A 7901-nucleotide genomic window follows, 5' to 3' on the forward strand; every position below is an offset into this window, starting at 1 on the left:
AGATTTTACTGCTTGGTTATCTCCTGAGCGACTTGGGTTATCACTGCACAAGTTAATGAATGCACCTTGCAACTTCCTACGTGAATGCCAGCATCTGCAAGCATCTCCTGATCTGTGCTTGCAGGTAAGAGCCTGGAATCCTAGTTAATTGTATTGCTTATTTTTCCTGAAGTACTACAGCTCAACGGCATTAGCATTTGAAGAGGGGAAAAAATGCAGCCTAATGCCATAGGAAGTTTCAGGGAATTAAGTATTTTATTCTGCTCATTGCCTTGCCAAAAAACCCACCCCAAAACAACAAGAAGAAAGAAGCGACAGTGAAAAGAAAGTAGTTGTATGATTGCCATAAAAAGGAGATTAAAGACTGTAGGTTTTTTCTTGTGGATTTCAGAGTCACCGGTGTTTAAAGTCTTCTGTTGCAGGTCCGTTCCGTAACGGCGGTAGCTCAACGTTCGAAACCCATGCAGGGAAACCTTGCCCCAGGAGCCCTCACCTCTCGCTACCCCTCCTTCTCACACTGATGCTTGGTATCATTCACCAGCATTTCCAGTACCCATCCAAACGAGAAGAACAAGGAAAGGCTGCAGAGCCCAGGGCAATGGGCTGCTCAGCCCAGGGCAACGGGCTGCTCCCGACCTCGGCCGATGCCACACTGCGGGCAGTCCCACAGCAGCCCCGCAGCTCCCCGGCACAGGTCCCGCAGCGCCCGCCGGGCCGGGCCCCAACCAAAATGGCGCAGGCCAGGCAGCGCCCAGCGGGCCGCCGCCCTCACCAGGGCAAAATGGTCCCTGCCGCCCACGCAACTACCCACCCCAGCCTGCTCCGCGCCGCGGGACACCGCTTCCGGCGGGCAACCGGCCCCGCCGCGCTGCCACCTCCCTCCCCGCGGAGTCACAGGGTACGCCGGGACCTGCAGTCCGCCTCTCCGTCCCCTCGCCGCCGCGGCTGCAAGGGGCTGCGTGCAGCGCGGCTGCGGCCCTCGCTGCTGGCTTGCTCCTGGCTGTGCCCAAACCGCCCGCGATCCCGGGGTGCGAGCTGCAGCCGCTAGTTCCAGCCTGGAGTACTACGTGAGCAGAGCCGCTGGCGAGCCCAAACAGCCAAGCCCGGATGCCCCCAGCAAGCAGCTCCCCGGCACCACAGCCCCTACGGCTACCGCAGTACCCACCGCTGCCGCCGCTCCGCAGGGAAAGAGAGCGCCTCGGCGGCGCTCGCCGTCTTTATATGCCCGCTGCGGGGTGGGAACGAGCATGGCCTCGCCCCTCTCTCGCGAGCCGAGGGGCGGGGACCTCTCGCGGGGCTGCGCCTTTCTCGTCGGGGGCGCGCAGCGGACGGGTGCCCGCGAGCCGGTGGCGGGGCAGCGGCTGCTGGCGCGTGTCCCGGACGCAGGGGCTGCGAGTGGAGCCGCCCGGTGGTGGGAGACAGCTGCCGGCCGTGCTCTGGCTCCTCGTGCCGGGGCCATTCCCGCACTGTCTGCCCACCTGGCTGCCCGCGCAAGGGCAGAGGGGAAGGCGTAGAAGGCTGTTGCCCTCTCTAGGTGGGAATGGTATGACCCGAGGGGAAGAACGAGCACTCGAGTCTGGATTTTGATCCCGGTGCCCTTCATGCATTCTGCCTTTCAGGGTTTTAGCATGGAACGCAGAGGTAGCCAGTGAAGGCAGGAGCCTGGCAGAACTCTCCTTCCCAAACTAATAAAGAAATGGTTTCCTTTTGGTTTTCGTAGCTGTTTCTTGGGTGGTAGTTTGTTTGTTTGGAGTAACTTTACTGCTGTTACTGTTCTCTAGGGCTCCAGCTGCTTTGGCATTGTCATGCCTGAGTGTTTCAATTTTCCTTCTCGAATTAGATGTTTCTGAAACCTTAACCATGCTCACACCCTTTCCCTCTGTGGAAGTAGCCCACAATGCTTTATCGCTGTGTAGCATGTGCAAGCAAACAGGGCTTGGGGGGCGGGGGGGGGAAGAGAATAAAATCTGTTGCCCCAGAAAAGAGAAAGCTTTCTGCAGTGTTTCACTCCAGATAGCCTCAGGATGCTTCTACCTGAGTGGACCCCATCCAGTCCTGGCGCAGGTTTAGCTACTGGAAGTTGTACAGCTGCATTGGTGCCCAATGGTGGTGAATGGTGCCACATCCAGCTGGCAGCCAGTCACTAGTGGTGTGCCCCAAGGATCAGTGCTGGGCCCTGTGCTCTTTAACATCTTCATTGATGATCTGGGTGAGGGCACTGAGTCCATCATCAGTAAGTTTGCTGATGACACCAAGCTGGGGCAGGAGTTGATCTGCTGGAGGGTGGAGAGGCTCTGCAGAGGGACCTCGACAGGCTGGACAGATGGGCAGAGTCCAAGGGCATGAGATTGAACACATCCAAGTGCCGGGTTCTGCACATTGGCCACAACAACCCCATGCAGTGCTACAGGCTGGGGTCAGAGTGGCTGGAGAGCAGCCAGGCAGAGAGGGACCTGGGGGGTACTGGTTGATGGTAGGCTGAACATGAGCCTGCAGTGTGCCCAGGCAGCCAAGAGGGCCAATGGCATCCTGGCCTGCATCAAGAACAGTGTGGCCAGCAGGAGCAGGGAGGTCATTGTGCCCCTGTACACTGCACTGGTTAGGCCACACCTCGAGTACTGTGTCCAGTTCTGGGCCCCTCAGTTTAGGAAGGAGGTTGACTTGCTGGAATGAGTCCAGAGAAGAGCAACAAAGTTGGTGAGGGGTTTGGAACACAAGCCCTATGAGGAAAGACTGAGGGAGCTGGGGCTGCTTAGCCTGGAGAAGAGGAGACTCAGGGGTGACCTTATCACTCTCTACAACTACCTGAAGGGAGGCTGTAGACTGGCGGAGGTTGGTCTCTTCTCCCAGGCAGCCAGCACCAGAACAAGAGGACACAGTCTCCAGCTGCTCCAGGGGAGGTTCAGGTTGGATGTTAGGAAGAAGTTCTATACAGAGAGAGTGATTGCCCATTGGAATGGGCTGCCCAGGGAGGTGGTGGGGTTGCCGTCATTGGAGGTGTTCGGGAGGATTCTTGATGGGGTGCTTGGTGCCATGGGTTAGTTGTTTGGGTGGGTTGGATTGGTTGATGGGTTGGACGTGATGATCTTTTCAGGTCCCTTCCAGCCCCTGAAATTCTGCAATTCTGTGATCTCAGACAATGTCTTGGTCTACACTGAATCAGCTGGGAAAGTGCTAGTGAAAAAAGTGGGAGTAGTTGTTTGGGCTATGTAGGGGGGTGGCAGGAGGACCACAGTCTAGATTTACATTTAAACTGATGTGAAACTAAAAGCTCATAATGTTTATGGAGATCCTCACTGTTTATAAATAGTTTGGTTGGTTTTTTCCCTCAGTCTGCCTGTTTAATGGAAGGCTTAGTGTATCAATCAGTGTAGTGGAGGAAATGAGGAAAAACTAGGTAGGGTGAAGAAAAGCTCCAAAATTGACAAGTTTTAAAGAATCCCACAAAAACTGATGGTCCATGTGATGGATGTTCAATAGAAGAGTCTAACTGTTGGGAGTGGATAAAGGTTATCGAGAACATAGAGTTATAAAGGGCTAAAATATCTGGCAATTGTATTCCTAAAATTACTGAGATTAATACTGGCAAGAAAACGAAATAGTTGACAGATTTAAAACGTGTTTTCTTCTACAAAGCCTGGTGGGAGACGACACCTGTGATCTCTCTGCTTTTCTGCTTGCACGTCCCTTTTTAACTGTCTGAAATGTTTCTCTTGGCTGCGAGAAGGGCAACTCAAAAAGGCAGACTGCAAGCTGCAGCTGGACCCCTGCCTTTTCTGCTGTAGAGGCATGAGAAAAAAGTCCACGTGCTGCTTTCTATCTATCAGTGCCTCCTACCTGTACTTGTTTGGGCTGCTGTTTCTGTAGGAGGCAGAGCACAAAGCAGTAAGCTTCAGGGTATAGTTGCTGGTGGTACAAGCAGGCTCCTCAGCTGAGCTTGGGCACAGGCAAGCAGTTTACATCAGTGATACCTACACACATGACCTGTTTGAAAGACCCCAAACCTGATGTTTGCCACATGCTGCTGGAATGGAATGGAATGGAATGGAATGGAATGGAATGGAATGGAATGGAATGGAATAGAATAGAATAGAATAGAATAGAATAGAACCAAACCGAACCAGGTTGGAAGAGACCTTCAAGATCATCGCGTCCAACCTATCAACCAACACCACCTAATCAACTAACCCATGGCACCAAGCACCCTGTCAAGTCTCCTCCTGAACATCTCCAGTGACGGCGACTCCACCACCTCCCCGGGCAGCCCATTCCAATGGGCAATCACTCTCTCTGTGTAAAACTTCCTCCTGACCTCCAGCCTGAACTTCCCCTGGCGCAGCCTGAGACTGTGTCCTCTTGTTCTGGTGCTGGCTGCCTGGGAGAAGAGACCAACCTCTGCCTGTTTACAACCTCCCTTCAGGTAGTTGTAGAGAGCAATAAGGTCACCCCTGAATCTCCTCCTCTCCAGGCTAAGCAACCCCAGCTCCCTCAGTCTCTCCTCATAGGGCTTGTGTTCCAAGCCCCTCACTAACTTTGTTGCCCTTCTCTGGACTCGTTCCAGCAAGTCAACCTCCTTCCTAAACTGAGGGGCCCAGAACTGGACACAGGACTCGAGGTGTGGCCTAACCAGTGCAGTGTACAGGGGCAGAATGACCTCCCTGCTCCTGCTGGCCACACTGTTCTTGATGCAGGCCAGGATGCCATTGGCCCTCCTGGCCACCTGGGCACACTGCAGGCTCATGTTCATCCTACCATCAACCAGTACCCCCAGGTCCCTCTCTGCCTGGATGATGGAATGGAATGGAATGGAATGGAATGGAATGGAATGGAATGGAATGGAATGGAATAGAATAGAATAGAATAGAATAGAATAGAATAGAATAGAATAGAATAGAATAGAATAGAATAGAATAGAATAGACCAGGTTGAAAGAGACCTTCAAGGTCATCACGTCCAACCCATCAACCAGTCCAACCCACCTAAACAACTAACCCATGGCACCAAGCACCCCATCAAGTCTCCTCCTGAACACCTCCAGTGATGGTGACTCCACCACCTCCCTGGGCAGCACATTCCAATGGGCAATCACCCTCTCTGTGTAGAACTTCTTCCTAACATCCAACCTGAAGCTCCCCTGGTGCAGCCTGAGACTGTGTCCTCTTGTTCTGGTGCTGGCTGCCTGGGAGAAGAGACCAACCTCTGCCTGTCTACAGCCTCCCTTCAGGTAGTTGTAGAGAGCAATAAGGTCACCCCTGAGTCTCCTGTTTTCCAGGCTAAGCAACCCCAGCTCCCTCAGCTTCTCCTCATAGGGCTTGTGTTCCAAACCCCTCACCAACTTTGTTGCCCTTCTCTGGACACGTTCCAGCAAGTCAACCTCCTTCCTAAATTGAGGGGCCCAGAACTGGACACAGTACTCAAGGTGTGGCCTAACCAGTGCAGCATACAGGGGGAGAATCACCTCCCTGCTCCTGCTGACCATACTGTTCCTGACCCACCCTTCCTTAGTGACACAAGGGTTAAAGATAAGCAAAGTAATCACAGTGATTAATCACCACTCGATTAGGGCTAAAGAAAAAAGGCAGCTCCTTACCATTCTTTTCCTTAATGCTAAGCAATTATGCCTTTTTCTACAGCACCATACATTTATGTGTGCTGTTCTCACAAATGGAATTTCTTTTCAGAGAAAAATGTAGAGAGGGTCATCATTTAAGCCCTCAGTACATTACATAAAGCACAAATTAATGTTGTTTTGCTTTACAATTAATAATAAGGCAGCTATAAATAATAAGGTGACTAAGGGCCTGTCCAGGGCTGCAGGGTGCTGCTCTATATAGTGAACTTGGCAGGAGAAACATGGGTGTGTACTTACTGCAGACAGCCTTGCACCTTGCAGTGTTACTGTACACCAGATTTTGTAATTCAGCAGAAGAAACTCTTCATCTCTCTGTTAGATTGTGGGGCACAGGCTTACTAGAAGTGCCTGAATTGCACATGGTATGCAAACTTTCTATTTCTCAGCGTCACCTAAGTCTGCTAGCACTGGGCATGCTTGTGGGTCGAGTGAAGAACATCTTCATTGTAGGTAGACAACGCTCACCATTGCAAGGCTGGAAAAAAGGTTAACCAAACCAAAATGAAAATGTACACCGCAGTTACAGATCATTTTTAACAATAATGTGTCCAGTTCTGGGCCCCTCAGTTTAAGAAGGACATTGAAACACTTGAACGTGTCCAGAGAAGGGCAACAAGGCTGGGGAGAGGCCTTGAGCACAGCCCTATGAGGAGAGGCTGAGGGAGCTGGGATTGTTTAGCCTGGAGAAGAGGAGGCTCAGGGGTGACCTCATTGCCCTCTACAACTACCTGAAAGGTGGTTGTAGCCAGGAAGGGGTTGGTCTCTTCTCCCAGGCAACCAGCACCAGAACAAGAGGACACAGTCTCAGGCTGCGCCAGGGGAAGTTTAGACTCGAGGTGAGGAGAAAGCTCTTCACTGAGCGAGTCATTCGTCATTGGAACGGGTTGCCCAGGGAGGTGGTTGAGTCTTCGACCCTGGAGGTGTTCAAGGGGAGATTGGACGTGGCACTTGGTGCCATGGTCTAGTCATGGGGTCTGTGTTGATAGGTTGGACTCGATGATCCTCAAGGTCCTTTCCAACCTAAGTGATACTGTGATACTGTGATACTGTGAATAAGGTTGCCTCTTAGCTGCCCTTATTTCCCCTCCTTGAGGCTTCCACATCTTGAATTCAGGTGTCTGATCCTCACCACCGATCCTCAGACCCCACACCACAGAGAGATCTGAACCATAAGCCTGGTTGCCATAAAGTTATTTTGTAGATGAATCACTTCCGAGTTTAGCTCACCACACTGCCACACTTTCATGCACAGTGTAAACACTGGCAGAAGGGAGCACTGGTTTAGGAAATAACAGAAATACACTGCATTGCCTCTTTTGAGGCCCACACAGATGTATGCCCTCCTGAAAGGCTGCTGATGTGGCTACCTCCAGGGCTTTTCAGCTCCAGCCTGAAGCTCTCCAAGTTATCTTGTTTTCAGTGATTTCAGTCTCTTGTTCTTTATTTCTATCTCCCCCCACACACACACTTCCCTTCTGTTCCTATTTTAAGTCTGGTTTCCTGGATTTTCTCCAATATCTTTGCAGTTTTGATGACTCACATCTCTTGGTTTGGTTTGGGGTTGTTACCAGTGCATCCTTTGGGATGCTGAGTTCCCCTCCCCTCTCACCTTCCCAGCAGGAAATCTATTGTGTGCAGTTTTAATTTCTTCCTTCTCAGAACAGATAGTCCTCATTATAAAATCCTGAGCTGACTTTGCCATATTTCACATTAGAATAGGATAGAATATTCTATTATGCATCATAAAATGGCTAAGTTGGGAAACAATTTCATTTACCTTATGATTTTGGCCCTGTTTTTAATGTTTTACAGAAACCAGAATTCTTACTGTTAAATTCTCAACCCTCCCTCCTTGAATTTTTAGTCACTTTAATGTCACAGAAAGATGAGTGTGCTTTCTTTTTTTTTTGTGATAAATGAGATCATTAAAAAGTTAGACTGCTTGTACAGGGTCAGACCAGAGATCCACCAATCCACCCCCAATATCCTGCCTCCAACTGCAGCCAAAGCTAAAAGTCAAGGGAGGGCAGTAGGGATAGAACAAACATGTAGGGATTCTTCCCCAAATATTGCCCAGCCTCTGGGAACATAACAACCTTCAAAAGGGTGGGTTTGGTTTGTCTCTTCTATTTGTGTGTGAATAGAGTAGAATAGAATAGAATAGAATAGAATAGAATAGAATAGAATAGAATAGAATAGAATAGAATAGAATAGAATAGACCAGGTTGGAAGAGACCTTCAAGATCATCGCATCCAACCTATCAACCAA

The sequence above is a fragment of the Melanerpes formicivorus genome, unplaced genomic scaffold, assembly GCF_026170545.1.
Source record: "Melanerpes formicivorus ecotype bairdi unplaced genomic scaffold, bMelFor1.0.p_v2 SCAF_2, whole genome shotgun sequence".
NCBI classification, from domain to species: domain Eukaryota; kingdom Metazoa; phylum Chordata; class Aves; order Piciformes; family Picidae; genus Melanerpes; species Melanerpes formicivorus.